Raw genomic sequence first — 20,964 nt, forward strand, 5'->3', positions numbered from 1 at the left:
TCTCTTATCGTGCCCTTTAATACTTTGCATGATGGATAGTGGCTCTTTACCCTCCACTAGTACCACTTCCAGTCCACCCGTGAGCGAGTCAGTTGTCCCTGCTGTTGCCACTAGCTCCGCCTTAGTCACCACCGCAGCTCCAGTTGTTACTTCTACCCCTACCAGGCCCCTCACTATGCTGGAAAGAGGATTCATCCCTCGTTTCCCGACGCCTGGCATGCTGCCACCTAGGCCGAGAGAGCAGGATAGTCAGCTGGTCGTGTCTACTCCCAGCTCTTCTGGGGCTGCTGTTACGGGAGAGGGCGCTCTTACTCCTTTACCGGCGTTACCTACGGTACGTTTCATTTCCACGGCTCACCGGACTCGGTTAGCCGCTTTACTTCGTTGCCCTCTCTCCTCCACCCGTTTCCTTGCACGGACTGACCTAGAGACCTTAGGTATTTATGAGGAGGTCTGTAGTTTGTTGAACGGGACGGGTATGTCGGGTCTGATTACCATGCAGGAAGCTGCTATTCGTATCCCTACATACGAGTTTTTCAGCTCCTACTCTTTTGACACCGACTCTTATACTGCTGACCACTCCAGTTCTTGCATTCACTTTCGACTCCGTAATGAGTCGCACCACTGGACTTTGGCCAGGTTTGGGGAGGTTCTAGGCCTCGTTAGTGACGGTCCCACCGACCCACCTCGAGATCTCCTTCAGCCACTTTGGGCTGCACTTTCTCACACTCCCTTCCCCACACGGAAGAGAGCCCACGTACACTTACCTGCTCCTCGTTACTTTGTGAGACTGATAGGAGAGACCATTTTTGGGCGACCTGAGCCCAATAACGTGACCAACACTGAGCTAGCGATTCTCGCAGGGTACCTCAACATTGATTACGGTACCCCGTTTGTCCTAAACATTGCTTACTTGGTAGCTCAGCATTGGAACGGAATTGGGACTCGGGTCAAGACCGCCGTTGTCTCATGGCGGGCTAGTGACTAGGATTGTCCGCCATCTCTACCCCACGAGCCTGGACTTATCGCACCCGATAGGCGGGCCTACCTTGACTTGGTGCCATGGCCGACTTGACCTGTTACCAAAGGTGAAGGGCGCGAGGACGTGGAAGATTTGTAGTTCCACGTCAGTTACCTTGCCGTGCCCTACCCTTCCTCCACTCTTACCGCTCCCGTCCGTTCTGTTCCGAGGAGCGAGGCCACCTCCACCCACTTACCACCTTACCTTCACCCCTACTTCTTCTTCTAGGAAGAGGAAGCGGGAGGCCGGACATCATCCACCCCTCGGGTTCGGACTCCGGCTCGGACTCGATCGGACCCACACAGACTCCCACACCTACACCTTCACTCACTCCACCTCCTTCAGTCCTAGGCCTTTCCGCCAATTTTGTTTGCCCTCCTCCTGTTTTAGGGGCGCCCGAGGTCATGGACCAAGGGCGTCGTGATGCCTTGCTTTTGGATATGTGCAGGTACATTACTGAGATGAGACGGGATATGGCTTTGGCTGTATTCCCGCTCTAAGAGTTCCATATCCGAGCCCGGCGACTGATTCCAGAGGGGTGGCCGCATCCCTCCTTCTACCGATACCCAGCGGACGGGTACCCTCCACTACCTTCGACTCGGAGGAGGAGGCGGAGGAGACACCGTAGCACGAGAGGTGCGATTCTGGGCCGAGCAGCGGCGGCACAAATGAGCCGCCGAGAGGAGGCGAGCGATCCCCCGTTCACACCCGGTCCGGAGGATCAGCCTGGAGATGACGATTAGAGGCCCCCCTTGTTTGTTGCTGGTTTGGGGAGACCGTTCTGTTGAGTCGGAGTACCTGGGAGACGGCGGTGCCGACGACGAGTAGCTACTGGTCTACTCACTTCCCCGGTTTTCTGGCTGGTTTGGGGAAGTTCGCTTTTGTATGTACAGATAACTCTTTTCATTTTTGTCTCCTTTATTTTTATTTTTGCTGGTTGTATACCCCCATCCCCCATCTTTCTGCTGGTGTATGCTGGAGGACAACGGGGGCGTTGTCCATTTTGGTTTGGGGAGGGTATTGCATCCTTTTGAGTCAGCATCTGAATTTGTTTTGCATTCACGTTTAATTTCCCGCTTGCATTGTTGTTTATTTTCAAAAAAAAAAAACCAAAAAATTAGAAAAATTTCAAAAATTCAAAAACATTTCACGTTTATTTTTGCATATAGGTTGAGTCGGAACGGTAGATTCCCGTGATGAAATTGCACTATAACTTGTCATTTTACTTGAGCCTTGCACTTTTATTGATAGTTATTAGCCTTGTCTTATGCATAATCTACGAATTTCTGTTCAAATATAAGCTGACTGTTTAGACTTGACCTATAAACTGGCAAACTACTTAAAAATTCTGAGTTTTAGAGCCATAACTGGTGACATTCATGACCAGTTCACTAGGAATTTTGAGAGTAGTACTCCTTGCATAGCATGTTCGTCTCATTTGCACATTTATGACATTCAATTTCTCGTCAAATGCACATATTCGGGTTTGTGGTTGGTGTCACATGCAGGTAGGGTCTTGCAAATTTCCCTTTCTTTATATCTTTCACCCATTTAGCTCCACATTAGCCAAAACTTGCCTTTATGACCCATTAGCTACATTCCAAACTAAGCCTGCCTAGTCAAGCTAGTTAGTTTGTCCTTTTGTGGTATGTTTTCCACTGCAGTTTGGCCTGTCATTCTTGTTGGGAGTTGGTGTCTGTATTAAGGAAGGAGGAAAGAAAGAAAAGAAAAAAAAAAGTATTGAAAAAGAAAAAGAAAGAAAACGTGAAAGAAGAAAAAAAAGGAAAAAAAATACGAAAGAAAAAAAAACAGAAAAAGAGTCGAAAAAGAAAAAGAAAGAAAGAGAGATTGTGGAAAAAGTTGTACCCTCTTGTCAGAGTTGAGAAGATGTTCGAAGATGTACAATCGACAAGAGTTGTTGTTCAGTCAGTTATTTCAGACGGTGTCTTTAAAAGGGAAGTTTGTAACCGTCTGACTCCTCCGTTCTATCCCATATTTTTTGAGGAGATTGTGCTTTGAGTCTAGTGAGTTTTGTGCCAAGTGAAGGGCACTAGTACTTAGTTTTCCAGTCAGTTTGAGATCCGGATGGTTTCATTATGGTCCTGTTAGGAACTAGCTTGACGCTCTTACCTTCACATTTCCATAACTTGTTTTACCTTTTCTCACCTGAACCTCACTATTCCCATATTATTTGCATACCCTCGGCTGTGACGGACATTATTGGTTGGAATTTGTGCATTAGTACTTGAATTGTCTTTCATTTTTGTTGCATGCATGCTATGTAGGTCGCAGTTAGGTGAGTGACTGTCTTTTCTTCTCTCTTTTACATATTACATTTGCCCTTTGCTTCATGAGAGAAGAGTGATCACGTGAGAGTCCAGTTTTGTTGGTCTGGCAAGGTCGATAGGTCAGTTTTATTTATGAACAGCTTATAATTCGTTTGCGTCTTGCTTGGCTTTAACTGTTGATTTTCGTTGCATTAAATTGGTTCAAGTAGACAAGTTAAGCTAGCTCTGAGTTATCATTTCCGTTCCATTAGTTTAGTTTTGAGTTTACTCGAGGGCGAGTAAAGGTTTGGTTTGGGGAGATTTGATACGTGCCTAATGTATAGTCTTTTTGGCCTATTTCAGCACGTATTTCTATGCATTTCTATACTATTAATATGGTATTTTGCCCCGAATTGGCTACTTTGGTGTATTTTATCCTTTTTGTAGGAATGTTCGCGAAAGTAGTGGAACCATATCCCTTTTTTGCCCTTTTTGCATGCATTTAGAGGAGACGGAGTTGTCCCAGAGTAGGGTGCTGCACTTGGAAGCGTCATGGCACGCACTACGAGGCACTTGGGTGAAGACGTGAGCTGAAATGAAGACACAGTCACTCGATCGAGGAGTTTACCACTCGATCGAGTGGTTCCTACACCCCCTGATGCTCGATCGAGAGGTTTCCCAGTCGATCGAGTAAGCTGCACCGAGACTAGTCCTCGATCGAGTAACCTGATGGTCGATCGAGTATTCTTTGCTGAGAAGTTGGTCGATCGAGTGTATTAATGCACTCGATCAAGTGGTTTCGTCCTAATGGGCTTTAATTCAGTCCGTGTGTTTAATTATTTCGCTAAACATTGTTTGTTTTTCTATTTAAACCTAAGTTAATTAGGTTATTAGGACTCTTTTTACTATCTTTCAAACGATCAAACTTTCTACTGTATCTTTCTACGTTACTTTGTCTTCTCCACTGTTACTTTTATTTTCGGATTATCATTGCTCGGGTTCAGTGTTCTTTACGCCGGATTTGCTCAGATTGTAATCCTTCCTTTCTCTTTATTAATAATAATCGCTTGTTGCTTTAATTTCTTGTTTATGTTATCATTCTCCCTTGCCCTAATTTCCTCTATTGCATTTCATTGTTATTTCATTATGTCTTCTGCTGGAAACCTAATTGCCGTTAGATTAATTACGAACATGAGTAACTAAACCCTTCATGTTGGGATTAGGGAATCTGCGGTAGAAAAATGATGATGTAGTGAATGAATTAGATGAACTGATAAGAGACTCTGTCACTATAGCAATTTAACTGTAATTCCCGACCTAGTTGAGTGCACGCTTCTATGTCACCCATTAAACTGGCCACAATTAATCCTGGATCGAAAGATTGGACTAAATAGGCCTGCTATAAACAGTAGACTGCCCTAATGAGGACGAAAGTTAAGTTAGTGGTATTTTAGGATAGGAAGTGGACCGAAAGGACCTTCTAACATCCGTCTCACATTAGTTAAATGCTGAGTCAATTGCTTTCTTTGAGTTGTTGAACTACCGTAGTGAACCGAAATCCCGACATGTCCCTCTCTTCTTGATAGTTAAATCGTAATTTACTGCTTTTATTACTCTTAGTTTAGAATCAAATTTAATCAAACCCCCCCAATTGTTACCATAGGATTAGAATAGACAGCTATAATTACATTACCTCCCTGTGGATTCGATACTCGACTGCCTCTGCTACATTTTAGTTGAGACCGTTAGGTTTTATCTTTGATAGGGTTGCGATAGCCGTGTCAAATTTTAGATAGTTTTATCTCTGCTACACGGCTATCGCAACCCTATCAAAGATAAAACCTAACGGTCTCAACTAAAATGTAGCAGAGGCAGTCGAGTATCGAATCCACAGGGAGGTAATGTAATTATAGCTGTCTATTCTAATCCTATGGTAACAATTGGGGGGGGGGGGGGGTTTGATTAAATTTGATTCTAAACTAAGAGTAATAAAAGCAGTAAATTACGATTTAACTATCAAGAAGAGAGGGACATGTCGGGATTTCGGTTCACTACGGTAGTTCAAAAACTCAGCAGCAATTGACTCAGACGAACTAATGTGAGACGGATGCTAGAAGGTCCTTTCGGTCCACTTCCTTGCTTTCATCTGTACCTGCAGTAAGGACAACAGACGAACTTGCCTCCTTCTTGCTCTCAATCTGAGGCGGAGGGTTAACAATAACAGCAATATTCTCCAAATTTTCATCTGGAGCGTCAACAATAGGAACAATAGAAGAAAGAGCATTGCAAGGTCAACTTGCATGGGAGCTCTCCGGAACTTGACCGATGAAAAATCGCTCCTCATCCCCTACCTGAAATGTCAAAGTCTTCCCACTGACGTCTATCACTGCACGGGCAGTGGATAGAAATGGTCTCCCTAAAATAATAGGGGTGTGTGCATCTTCGGGGATATCTAAGACAACAAAATCGACGGGAATAAAGAACTTCCCTATCTGAACAGGTACGTCTTCTACAATACCTAATGGCCGTGATAGACTACGGTCGGCCATCCGGACACCATGTTGGTGCAACTCGGTTTTGTCAAACCAAGTCTCTTAGCCAGAGACAAAGGTAAGACACTTACGCTAGCGCCTAGATCGCATAGCGCATTATCAATCAACCGCATACCGATATGACACGGAATCGAAAAACTACTCGGTCCGATTGCTTAGGGGTAACTTATTTTGAAATAGGGCTGACCCCACCTCAGTCAAAGCTACGGTCTCACTGTCATTTATAGTCCTCTTACGTGCTAAAATTTCTTTCATAAACTTTAAATAAGAGGGTACCTTAGTCAGCAATTCAGTGAACGGCACGGAGACTTCCAAGTTCTTCAAAAGTTCAACAAATTTGCCAAACTGTTGATTAACTTTGGTATTCTGCAGCCGCCTCGGGAAGGGAACCATGATAGGTATCTCGAGTCCCTTGTTTCTCGCTTCCAAAGAGTCTTCTGGTGCAAGTTCGGTATCCTTTGGACGCCTCTTACCTCTCGAACGAGGTCTTTCTGGTGATTTCTCGCTTAAACGAGCACTAGCAGACTCTCGAATAAGCTTCCCGTCATCAATACCACTCGATCGAACATTATGCTCACTCGATCGAACAGTCTTCTCATCAAAATCAGTCGATCGAGTAACATGCCCACTCGATCGACCACCTTCAGTTTCTTGTTAACTCGATCGAGCAGAACAACCACTCGATCGAGGGCTTTCTCCACCATTTTCACTCGATCGAACACCAGCCTTTAGTCGATCGAATAACTGCTTTGTCGTGAGCCCTTTTTTTCTTGACAGAACACTGTTCATCATCGATCCATGACTATCTTCGGTCCGATTTCTTCACTTCTGGTCCCTCATAAGAAAGACCGCTTCTCAATTCTATCAGGTTTACCGTCTCATGTGGGTTCTTCTCATTTTGAGTCGGTAATTGACCCGGCTTCCTCGAGGATTGATTTGCAGCAAGTTGGGCAACTTGAGTCTCAAGTGCCTTATGTGACGCGATTCTTGTTGATTTTGTTGATCATTCAAATTTGCAATTGCTTCGATATGGCTTGCATCATGGACTTTAACTCACTCATTTCGCTCACCCCACTAGAGGATGATGCACCTTGGTTAGGAGGGTTGAAGGATGGAGGCTTCTGATAACCTTGTTGCTTCTGGTGTGGAGGAATATATGGCTGCTGCGTTGGAGGAGCCGTGGGGTTGAGCACGTTCTGATTGCTCCACCTCAAATTGGGATGGATATTCGGCTCGTAGTAACTGTTATTCTGCCTATAGTGTTGAAAGGCAGCGCATTGCTCAAAAGGACTGGGACAATGATCTGAGACATGCCCTTCTCCTCCACATCTTCTACAGACGAAAGGACCGTCTGTCACAGCATTAACCTGGTACATTCCTCCTTTGGAAACTCCTCCTAGCTCATACTTGTCGAATCTTGCAGTGAGGGCTTCAAGTGCCGCGACAGAAGTAGATTCAGCGGCTCTTCTCTGATTTCCTCTCGAGTTCCCATATTCAGCTTTGTGGGTGGCCAGATCATCAATGATCTTCCACCCCTTGGTTGCTCCCAAGTTTTCAGCAAATCGGCCATTGGCAGCAGCATCTAAAACGGCCCTGTGATCATCATACAAACCATTATAAAAATGGTTGCACAAGCTCCATTTTTCGATCCCATGGTGCGGTATGGTGCGCACTAGTTTCTTGAATCGAACCCATGCCTCGTGGAAGGTCTCGTCAGGCTCTTGTTTAAAGCTCGTTATCTGAGCTCTAATAGCAATAGTCTTTGAGGTGGAGAAATACTTCTTATAAAACGCCAAAGCTAGCGAATTCCAGTCAGTAATCCCCTCAGCTTCCCGGTCCAAATCCCTATACCACTCCCTTGCAGCATCGCGGAGTGAGAAAATGAACATGGTTTCTTTCACTTGGTCAGGAGTCACCCCAGTTGGTGGAGACATGGAACTGCAATAATCAATGAATATTTCCATGTGCTTGGCTGCATCTTCATTTGCAGCTCCCCCAAATAGATTCCTCTCGACCAAATTTATAAGGGACGACTTTGGCTCAAATTTTCTTGCCTCCCCTGGTAACGTGAATCCCTTGTAGAGATTCGCTGCTGTAGGTTCAGAGTGACTAGCAATGGTCGCTTCTTCGGCCATCTCAGGAACGTCTGGAAAAGTGACGGTTTCAACTGATGAGGTAGAAACTGGAGAAGACGGTGGGTTGTCCTCGAACAGTTCGTTCTCGTAGTAATTGGAACGAGAACTGGACTCTTCCTCTAACTGTTGTTCTTGAAATAATCTCCTCTTTACGTGCAAAGATCTTTCAATCTCAGGATCGAATGGTAGTAGTGGACCACCTTGCGACCTGCGCATAAGAAGAAACTACAACAGAAAATGAGAATAGTCCAAGGAACGGGTGTCCCTTAGACCGAAAAAGGACTAAAATAAAACAACTAATAAATTGAACAATTGCCTCCCCAGCAACGGCGCCAAAATTTGACACGGCTATCGCAACCCTATCAAAGATAAAACCTAACGGTCTCAACTAAAATATAGCGAGGCGATCAGTATCGAATCCACAGGGAGGTAATGTAATTATAGCTGTATATTCTAATCCTATGGTAACAATTGGGGGGGTTTGATTAAATTTGATTCTAAACTAAGAGTAATAAAAGCAGTAAATTACGATTTAACTATCAAGAAGAGAGGGACATGTCAGGATTTCGGTTCACTACGGTAGTTCAACAACTCAGCAGCAATTGACTCAGACGAACTAATGTGAGACGGATGTTAGAAGGTCCTTTCGGTCTACTTCCTATCCTAAAATACCACTAACTTAACTTTCGTCCTCATTAGGGCGCTCATCGTTTATAGCAGGCCTATTTAGTCCAATCTTTCGATCCAGGATTAATTGTAGCCAGTTTAATGGGTGACATAGAAGCGTGCACTCAACTAGGTCGGGAATTACAGTTAAATTGCTATAGTGACAGAGTCTCTTATCAGTTCATCTAATTCATTCACTACATCATCATTTTCCTACCGCAGATTCCCTAATCCCAACATGAAGGGTTTAGTTACTCATGTTCGTAATTAATCTAACGGCAATTAGGTTTCCAGCAGAAGACATAATGAAATAACAATGAAATGCAATAGAGGAAATTAGGGCAAGGGAGAATGATAACATAAACAAGAAATTAAAGCAACAAGCGATTATTATTAATAAAGAGAAATGAAGGATTACAATCTGAGCAAATCCGGCGTAAAGAACACTGAACCCGAGCAATGATAATCCGAAAATAAAAGTAACAGTGGAGAAGACAAAGTAACGTAGAAAGATACAGTAGAAAGTTTGATCGTTTGAAAGATAGTAAAAAGAGTCCTAACAACCTAATTAACTTAGGTTTAAATAGAAAAACAAACAATGTTTAGCGAAATAATTAAACACACGGACTGAATTAAAGCCCATTAGGACGAAACCACTCGATCGACCAACTTCTCAGCAAAGAATACTCGATCGACCATCAGGTTACTCGATCGAGGACTAGTCTCAGTGCAGCTTACTCGATCGACTGGGAAACCTCTCGATCGAGCATCAGGGGGTGTAGGAACCACTCGATCGAGTGGTAAACTCCTCGATCGAGTGACTGTGTCTTCATTTCAGCTCACGTCTTCACCCAAGTGCCTCGTAGTGCGTGCCATGACGCTTCCAAGTGCAGCACCCTACTCTGGGACAGCTCCGTCTCCTCTAAATGCATGCAAAAAGGGCAAAAAAGGGATATGGTTCCACTACTTTCGCGAACATTCCTACAAAAAGGATAAAATACACCAAAGTAGCCAATTCGGGGTAAAATACCATAGAAATAGTATAGAAATGCATAGAAATACGTGCTGAAATAGGCCAAAAAGACTATACATTAGGCACGTATCACCCATATCTACTTAAGTCATCAGTAAAAGTAATGAAGTAGTGAAAACCTCCTCTAGCGGTGATGGTTAATGGTCCACACACATCCGTGTGTATGAGAGCCAAAACCTCACTAGCTCGTGTCCCTTTTCCCGCAAAAGGTGCACGAGTCATCTTGCCTAGAAGGCAAGACTCGCATGTACCATAAGATTCGAAACCAAATGGTTTGAGCACTTTTGATGAAGCAAGTCTCTTAATGCGTCTTTCGTTTATGTGGCCTAAACGACAATGCCAAAGGTAGGATTTGTTTGGATCACCCTTTTGAGCTTTTTAGTTTCCATATGATAAACGTCATTAACATCATTTAAAACATAAATGCCTCCAAATGAAATGGCCTTGCCATAAACCACATCATTTAAAGAAAAGGTACAACACTTGTCCTTAATCATAAAACAAAAGCCTTCCGCGTCTAACGCGGAAATGGAGATGATGTTCTTAGTTAAAGTTGGTACAAAATAACACTTATTTAAATACAACTCTAAACCACTAGCTAAAGTGAGCACATAGGTCCCTACGGCAACGGCGGCTACTCTAGCTCCATTACCCATGCGGAGATCCACATCACCTTTTGCTAGTGCTTGCACGTCCCATATACCCTGCAAATGGTTACAAAGGTGAGAGCCACATCCGGTATCAAGTACCCACGTGGAAGTACAAGCATAATTAACGTCTATCACATAGAGAGAGGAAATCATACCAATAGGCATCATACGCCCTTCCTTGAGATCCTCCAAGTATTTGGGACAACTCCTCCTATATTGCCCCTTCCCATTACAATGGAAACATTCGGCCTCGGAGAGCTTGACACTTTTTGCCTTGGGATTGCCATTCTCAACGGCCTTCCCCTTTCCCTTGTCATTTTTCTTTGACGATTTCTTGAATTGGGACATTTCTTTCCCTTTTCCATTCTTGACTCCAAGAGACATGTTCTTTAACTTCATGGTTAAAACATCTCCCTTTTCACTCCCACTAGCCTCCATATCCCTCTCCGCTTGGGTGAGGAGTGCATGAATTTCATGGTAACTCTTATCCATGTCATTCATGTTGTAGTTTACCCTAAAGTGGGCAAACTTGGTGAGGAGTGAGTGAAGGATACGATCCACCACAATAGTCTTAGGAATCTTACACCCTAGACACTCTAGGATGTCAACATATTCGACCATTTTGAGTACATGGGGACCAACTTTTTGGCCCCTCTCAAGCTTAGCTTCAAAGAAGCGTGCCGCCGCATCGTATTGACGGACTTTAGGTGTTTATGAAAACATAGTGATCATACGAGTGAATATCTCGTAAGCCTTTAAAGAAATGCATGATAGCTTGAGCTTTGGCGATATTGACCATATCAACACATTCTTGATATCATTCAACATCCTCACATAGTCATCATAGGCGGTCCGCACCACCGATGAAGCTCTTGCACCGGGCTCGATTGGAGAGCATCGGTGAAGTAAGTGAGCACATTGTCGGACAACGCGAGACTTTTGATGTTGGATTCCCATTCAAGAAAGTTACTACTGTCATCTTTTAAAATACATTTGTCCATTACGGACCTTAGCCATGAATCTTTGCCTAATGAAGTAGTCGATGGAGTTGATGAAGTTGCCATTGCGAATTAAAATGCAACAACAAAAAGGAAAAATTAACATTCATTGTTTTAAAAATTACTTGTAAATACATGTTTAGCAAGTTTTAGCATTTATATAATGATCTCCCACTAAATTATATAAATGATTCGAAGACCCAAATATTAAACAAAAATGAGCATCGCTTGGGCGAAACATCCCATAATTGCGTAAATTCGGTAAGTTACGTTGACTAATTCTACCTCTAGAACTCTTGGTCGACGAATTTCCTCAAGTTCATCTACTAGCCCCGGAACACAAGACCGTCTTATATCCCGTTGAGTCCAACCAATTTTGGCGTGTGATAACCGCTTACTACTCTACTTACCCAAGGTAAAAAGAGAACACCCCGCTTGGGCGATCGTGGCTCTAATGAAAAAGAGATTCATAGGTGTTACTAATTGGTAAGACTAATCTCAATTTTTAGATATGTGAGAGATCTTGTCAATTTAGTCATAAATTCCTTATAAATGAATTAATTCGGTGAATGTAAATGACGTGAATTGACAACCGCAAAAATAAAATGCATGTGAATGGCGATTTTGGCATGCGCGAAAATAAAACAAGCAAACATGTAAGCATATGAATAAATCCTAGTATGGCCACCTAGTTAATAAAAACTAGTCTATTACATTTCGGAAACCAACTCCTTGGTGTCTTGCCTCTTCATTCCATAAGTGGCTCTTCCTTGTGGGATTTGGAACACCTTCCAAAAATAGACTCCGTCTCGTTGTAATCCGTCTTTTGGAAACGCCGGTAAAATAACTATTACAAATGAATTACATAGCTATTCCTATTATACAATAATTAATAAAATAAATGAAACTATTAATTATTAACAAACCGACGATACGAGGTCGTATTTAATTACAAACAAATCGATATTCCCATTCATTTCGGGTAATAACGATTAAAATTAACAAGGCCATACTAGGTACAAAAAGATAAATACTTTAAATAAATGACAATTATTCATTCAACTTAAATAAATATACTTAAAATGCTGTAAATATGATGCCAAAATCGCCCTATCTATCAATCGTTGGTATCCATCTCGGTTTTTGTGGATTTAATCGATTTTTAACATGTAAAAATAAATAATTAACTCTTAAATCTCATTTAAGTCCAAATTAATTGTCCAAACTGTTTTGAACCTCAAAATTAGTCCTCAATAATTTTATGATAAATAATTAGTTTGATTTGGTGATATTTTGCTAATTTAATCGGTAAAATCATAATATTTAAGTAAAAATCCAAAATAATTGAAATATTACCCAAAAAATTGAAAAAATTTTTTTTAGTATTCTGGAACACTCCCAAGAACACAAAAAAGTCAGAAAAATTACCCAAAAATTCTGGATAAATTTTGATAAGAAAAAGATCGATATTAATAGGTTTTTAACAACTAAAACCAATAAACATCAAAACAAAATGAAAACACACATAAAAAATCACTTTTGACATTTAAATAATATTCTTAAATGTACATAAATTTATCATGGGCAGAATCAAAAATTTCGAAATTATGATTAATTAATTTGACTTTTATCGACTTTTTACTCAAAAAATCAATAAACATGCAAAAATCCGAACCAACCTTCAACATTTTGCATACAATCAGTAGAAAACATGCATGAACTACCATAAAATATCCATGCACCGAATCAACTTTCACTAATTTTAGTCAATGTTTCACTAAAATGCGACATTTTGACTCGGTTTTCCATCAAAAATTATTAAAAATAGCAAAATAACTTCAAAAATCACCAAAAAATTCCACAAACCTTTTGAGATCAGTAGGTATGCATGTCCCAAAAATTTCGTGCTAAAACCTCATCTAACACAATTTTTGAGTTTTTACTAATTATCTCATAATCCATTAAAATGCTTAAAATCAACATGCAAATTACAAGCCTAAGCTCTGATACCACTTGAAATATCATAGATCCATATTAGACTCTCTAATAAAATTGTTTTATCTCATAAATTGTTATTTAGGTGATCTATGTAACATGCATGCTAATATGAAAGCATAAAAAGAAGGTATAAGGAAAAACAATTTCCTTACATTGAATATATGGTAAAATGGGCACAAACTAGTTCTCCTTACTAGTTTGTTCTTGAGCTAAAATGATATGGATGATCCTCCTTGAAAAACCTTCAAAAAGAAAGTCTCCTTCAAGTTGCACCCAAGAACTAACCCAATAATAATAACAAGTTTGTACTAGTAACTTGTTAATATTGCTCCCTTGATAAATATTAGTAATATCACTAACTTATCTTAGTAATATTATTAATGTATACTAGTTGATGAATTATCATTGTAGAGAGATAGAGAGAAAAGTTCACATGCAAAATGTAGAGTGTAAAATGAGGTAGTGTAAAAATGTGAACAAATGATGGAGTATATGGGGGAAAAGTGGCGGGTGGGTGGAGTGTGGAAGTGGAGGATTTTGTCTTATATTTTATCTTACATCACATGCAAAATGTTGTATAAGATTAATTATGGTAGTATACAAAATAAGGTAAATGATTATGTGAGTAATCATCCACTACACTTATTTTACACGGTCCACTTGACCATTTACGGGTCTATGTTGGTTCTTATATTTGTCGCACAAATCCGTGTAATTATTATTTTAAACATCGTATCATGTTTAAATACTTCCATAATTAATTCGTCCAATTCACTCCGTAAATATACGTGTACCACTACACATATTATTTACGTACTAATATTAATCACATTAATCAATTAGTACAATTTTAGCAAATTAACAGTTAATTAACTAAAACCCGTTTCCCAAAACTTATTATTTAATTATCGCATAATTAAATAATAACTGTTGTTCCTCGAGTTCGCAACTCGAAATCTCTCTAAAAATAATCGACTAACCTCTTAGTCTATAAATCAAGGGACTAAACAAATTGTATCTCATACAATTAATTAGTTATCAATTGGGGTTTGTTCCTTTAGGTGTGACCGAAAGGGGTCAGCTGATCACCGCCGTCTCACGACAATAACGTCAAACTCTAGTCAGCCAACCGTTATCGATTTACGTTAATCAACTGACGAGGATCAAATAATTAAATATCTGATGATATTCCATTAATGAGATTTATTATGTTAACGCACTATTGTGGAGGACACTAACTCCAACAGAAACCACACTCAAGCCTAAATAACAAATGAGACCAGTTTATTGATGTTCCTGGCCTAGGAAGCTGTAACACCCTTGATTTTCGGCTAATATAAAAACATTCTTTACATATAAAACTCGCCGAAATACAGAGATGTTATAATTAATATATAAAGTTTTTCTTACAAAATGTCTCTTAATATAAAATATACAAAATGAACTAAATCTTTTTCAAACACTTTAAATAAAATCTTGCCTTGAAATAAAATCCTTTTTGAATAGTAGCGGAAGACCTGGAAGCAAAAAAAGAAGACAGAAAGGAACTACCTCCATGACGAGTAGCCCCGAAGGGAGAAAACACGTCAGCCGGAAAGCTGAGTAACAGATAATACCTCAATATAAGCAGCGTAGTTTTGGTCATGGTGAGGAAACACAGATACGTTAAAATAAAAATAAACAAACAGAATAATAAAAACACTCCCCATAAACTAATCTTAACCTCTAACCAATTCCATATTATTCTCTAATACAACTCTTATCTCATTCCACCACAATTAACCAAGTTTCAGCTCATTAATCTGTCTCACTCATTACTCCGTCTCATAATATAATAATACAATGTAACCACGTATCGTATTCTTATCGTCGCTCCTAAACCAAGGACACGAGGTAAGTGAACCAGCGGATAAAACCACAAAATAATATTTCCATCTCAATATCGATTCAAAACTCAAATAAAAACTCATTAACCATGGTCATATTGGACCGTAACACACAACTCGGCACAACGGCCCCAATAACTCAATACCAGTAACCAATATTCATCTTAATTTCCATATCGATATTGTCAAAATGTCCAATAATGAACCATGCTCAACACTTAGAGTAAAACTCTAAGCTACTCACCCACTTACCAAGTTCAAAGGAAGCAACAACAATTACACGATAAATAAGCTTAAATCACGAATGAACTTTTAACATCGTACCAACAATTGGGTAGCAGCTCCAATATAATAAGGTCTCCTAACAAAATCAAAATTAACCAGCCAAGTTAACACCACAACCAAATCACCGTATATTTAATCACTCTGAACACACTATTCCAACTCACTATTAAGAGTTTTTTTTGTCAAAAGCTACCTAAGATTTGTCTTACTTGCAAATAGACTGCCTATCATTTTATTTTTTGCAAGACACTACCTTTAATTTTTTAAATTTTGTTGAAAACTACCAAGATCTATTTTCTGGCCAAATTTTGGTCAAACTTCGACATTGACTTTGTTTACTCCTTTTATCACATGGGAACTGTCTTTTTTTTTAACCTTTCATTCTGTTTTCGCTTGAAAAAATTCAACACCCTCTCGTCCCTTCTCATTCTTGTCCTGATTTAACCCCTTGTCATTCACAACCATCATCTTATGCTACCCCCCTTATCTTTCTTCTTATCTCCTTCATCTCCATTTCTGGTTTTGCTCAATGTCAAGTACCTCAATAAGATCCACGAAAACCTGAACTAGAAGAAAGGTATACAGCTCTGGCATTCGTATTGTACCTAAAACATCTTGAAGTTTCGTGTGATGAGAAAAGTTAATCAACTTAAGCAAGGAGTTAAGGAGAAGATGCATTTGAAGGAGTTTGAAGTCAAATACGATGCGATGAAGATTTGCGTTGGAGATGTTCAGGTCATAAAAGAAGAAAGCTAAGATATTCATAGGATTGGTGTTTTCAATATTGTTTGCTATGTATTTCAATGATGGCTAATATAGACTTCAAATATATGTTATATTAGGTTATTTTGACATGAAATGCAATGTACTCAAATACTGGTTCTTTTTTAATTGCATAATTGCATTGCTTACATTTTGTCATTACAAAATAGTGGATAGGGATTACAATAAAATTCACCAATCCTATAATACCCCGTATTTTGATAGTAATTTATGAGAATAATTTATGTAATTTAAATAATTATATAAAGGCTTTTCTAATAATAATTACAAGTAAGACATTAATTAAATAATAAATTAAGTATCCAAGTCGGAATTGGGCTTAGCTAATAATTGAGCTTTGGGTTGTGTGCCATAGTTATGTGGACCAAAATTTATTAATCTAGTATGAGTGTGATCGGGATTTATTTCGGGAATTAATAATAATAATATGGAAATAATAATAGTAAAGGTAATAATAATTATATCAATAATAAGCCTAATAATAATAGTGTTATTGTATTAATAAAATTAGTAAAGGTAGTATGTGGAAATCCTATTTATGATAAGACTAATATATGTAATAATAATAATAATAATAATATAATGGTAATTATAATAATGGCAATTCCTATAATAATCAGAATAAGGCAATAGTTTCCTAATTGGCCTCATATACTCCATAAACCTAGATTATAAATACATAATAAATCTGAAACTAATTCATAAAAGAAGAAGGAAGAGATCTAAAAGAAACAAGAATAGAATTAAGGAAGAGAAAAGCAAAGGAATTAACTTTTATTATCGCTTCAAGGTAATACTTTAAGACCGTCTCATGTATATACTTTGCTTTGCTATAACTCGTAAACTAGGCAACCGTAGGACAAGCCGTGACCGTGACCTTGACCATGAGACTTCAGGGAATGGTCGGACCCATCGTTGACCACCATTGACCGACGTGAAAGGGGTGTTTGAAGGGTATTTTCGAGGGTGGTTTAAGGGAGTACCGAATTGATTGAACACGGGTTTTGAACCCTTATCTGGACTTGACTTGATCTGGGCATGGTTGGTTGAGACAAGGGTTGAGAGTCAACTATGGTGTTGGTGTTGGGGAGGCTATAGGCGGTGGTTTGAGCGACAGCTTGCCGGAAAACGAAAACAGGGGTATTGACGTTAATGTTGTTATTCGCGATGTGGGTGTCGTAGGTAGGGTAACTAGGGTTATTAGTTGGTCATGACGGGTTGTGTCGGGTCAGGGGGAGTTGTAGGTGGTGGCGTGTGGTGGTTGATTGGGTATACGTTGTGTATTGTCAAGTTGGTAGTCATTGTTGTTGGTGTCGGTTCTGGGTGGTTGTGAGGTGTCGTCAGTGGTCGTGTCTGGTGGTGGGACCACCGTGGGTCAAGGGAGATCACGGTGGAGGCCATTGGTAGTCGTAGGGTGGTTTAAGGAGGTGAGTGAGGGTGTGGTGTTGGTTAGGTCGGGTTTTCGGGGCTCTGTTTAGGGCGCGGTTGTGTGGCTTGGATAGGGTGGTTAGGCTAGTGCCTGGTTGTCGACGGGATTGGTTGTGGTACGAGCTAGGCTGTGGTAGGTTTGGGCGGTGGTGTCGGTGGCTAGGAGTGTCATGGAACAGGGGTTTTGGTGAGGTAAGGGACACGGTAAAACCGTGGTGCTGGGGATGTGGGGTTGTGTTTGTTACGGGATTGTGTATATAAGTGTGGACGTGGGATTGTCTTCACGGGATTGGGTGTGGGTGTGCATGGGTTTGTTTAATTAATCATTAAGTCGGGTTTACGTGATAGTTACACGGGAATATAATTAATTACGTTAAATTGTAATCAATTTAATTAATATAATGAGTTAAATAATAAATAATTAATTTGGATAATTAATATAATAAATGGAATAAACAAATAAATAATTAAGTTATAATATTTATGTTAGGTGATGATTTGTGAAGGAATTATAATTCGGTTTCGGATTACTTTAATTATTTGGATCGCTTGAGCTGCTTGTTGGAATCGCTTGCCAGGTAGGGATAAATCCTATTCAACTCTTATTCGATAATATTTGGTTTATTGGATGGCTTATTTTAAAGTGAATTGATCGTATGTGAATTGTGTTGGTTGATATCATCGTAATTGTTGGAAGGGAGAATTACATTGCATATGTTGATTGATAATATCGTAATTATTTGAAGGGTGGATTATATTGATTTGTGTTGGTTAATATTAATAATAATGATGAGGTGATTTGGATTGTTATCGTTTATTGTAAATGTGGAAATTGTGAAAAGTTGTGCGATAGTCAGTTGTCCGTTGTTGAGGGAGTTTGTACACTGGGGTGATGGTAATATATACGTTGTGAGGGAGGGGTACTATTACATATTGGCAGTACGTTGTTAAGGGAGGGGTACCAAAGTAATGTGATCACGTTGTTAAGGGAGGTGTGCTAAGTCATGGAAAGAAGCTTGTTGTCAGGGAGTTGTGCTATGGAAATGAAAAGTGGATTGGTATCGTATGTTCTTGTTGTTAGTGTTTATTCCTATTCAACCTCGTGGTTGACTGTGTATTCGTGAACACCTGTGATGAACCATAATGGGGAGCAGATTTGACAGGTACTAAAGATTAGCTGACTTGGGAGTTTGTAGGAATGTGTGAGGACTTTGGCCATTCTACCTAGAAATCTAGACCACGTAGATTATGAGATCACTTTATTTATTTTCGCTGCGAGTTGTAACTTATTTATATTAAGTTTTAGTTGGTTAAGTTGTAACAAACATGTAATCGCTAAGTTTTAAATTAAAGTACTTTGGTATTGTTGTACTTTGTTATTCACTACCTCGAGAAACCGAGATGGTAACAGTCCTATTTATTTGGGAATGTCTAGCTAAAGGCTCCTAAATAAATGGGGGTGTTACGAAGTGGTATCAGTGCAAAACGATCCTCATGCCTAACCAGTGAACAATAATAAACTTAGGATGTGTGTAAATAAAATGAAGCCCGGGTAGAAACTGTTAGGATCCTCTCTTAATACGGTTAGGAAAGCGTGCCTAATTTGTACCTTGGCCCTTCCAGTTTTGAACTGGTTACCTTAAGAGATATTATAGTGTGGGGTAATTTAAAATGAATATTGTTTATTTTGCCTTAGAAGTTCTTGTTGCCTTATTTGAATGTTGTTTTCATTGATGATTGTGGTTACGGGGGCGTAACCTTATTTTTACGGAGAAGGGATGTGATTTCTTTTAAACATTGTTATAACATGTGAGGAAAAGTAGGTGGGCATGTATGTGGAAGGTGTAATTATGATTAATATGTTAAGTATTAAGGGAATTGCGTAGAATTGTGAAGAATGTGATTTTGGCTAATTTCTCGAAATTTTATCCTTGATTGTTTTTACTGCCATTTACTGCCTGTTTAATTTTCTTGCATGAATGTTTTATGTGTGATAGCCTTGTGAATTACCTTTCATGTGCCGCTAGTCTCATGCTTAAATAATATACGGTTTAGGAGAAATAAATATTTTAGTGGACAGTGGTAGAATATTCCTGTACAGTGATGTTTTCGTGCCATGTTTTTGTAAAATTTTCCACTTAAAAGTTAGTTATTGATTAGGTATGATTCTAACTCCAATTTTTAAAAGATTCATATATGTTTCTAAATTGATAAGCCACATTGTAAGAAAATATTTTCACATTTTATAGGGATTTTTACAAGTTGACCTAAGTTTCTGACGAGTTGCTGTAAAATTTTTGTTTCGACCAAATAATTTGTAAAATGCATTATAAATTGACCTTACGAGTTTTTGACTTGATTTTTTTTTCTCATGGTTTATTAACTCACTGTATTTTCTAAAAAGTATAAGTGCTCAAGAATTAATTATGTTATTATTTATTAATTATTTTTGAAAATTGTAACATGTGTTTCCTTATTCTTGAAAATATAAATTGTGCTAAAATTTCTAAAGAATTGTTCCTTGTTCTTTCACCTTGGCATTTTGAGGTGGTAATTTATGTGAAGTAGAATAGCATGTCTAGTGATATGCAGAATGTGCTTCCCTAAGCCTATATATATTGCATCCATGTTTGAGTAGATATCATTAGTAAGAAATAAACGCGCAAGTAATAAATCTAAATTAATTCAAAGGTTGTAGTTATTTAATTTCCGTTTAGTAACTTTTATTATATCATAAATCAATATTATGTTGAAAATAATGGTTGTCTTGTGTTACATGTTTTGTGATGTTACAACAACTGGTTTGTTTATTCCTGCTATTTGATATCTCGAACTTCGCGAACGAATTTTATTTTTAGGGGGAAGGAATGTAATACTACAAATGTTTTGAGTTATTATTGTGATATCTTGTGATAAGATTGTCGTGATTGATAATCGTAAATGGATAATTGTGTTATAATAAGTTGGATGGTGCTTAGTTATGAGGATGTTTATAAGTGTTGTGGTTAGTTGTGGGCGAACTTCGGGACGAAGTTCATTTTAAGGGGGGAACACTGTAATACCCCGTATTTTGATAGTAATTTATGAGAATAATTTATGTAATTTAAATAATTAATTAAAGGTTTTTCTAATAATAATTACAAGTAAGACGTTAATTAAATAATAAATTAAGTATCCAAGTCGGAATTGGGCTTAGCTAATAATTAAGTTTTGGGCCGTGTGCCATAATTATGTGGACCGAAATATATTAATCTAGTATGAG

Source organism: Silene latifolia, chromosome 10, assembly GCF_048544455.1.
Source record: "Silene latifolia isolate original U9 population chromosome 10, ASM4854445v1, whole genome shotgun sequence".
In the NCBI taxonomy this organism is placed as follows: Eukaryota; Viridiplantae; Streptophyta; class Magnoliopsida; order Caryophyllales; family Caryophyllaceae; genus Silene; species Silene latifolia.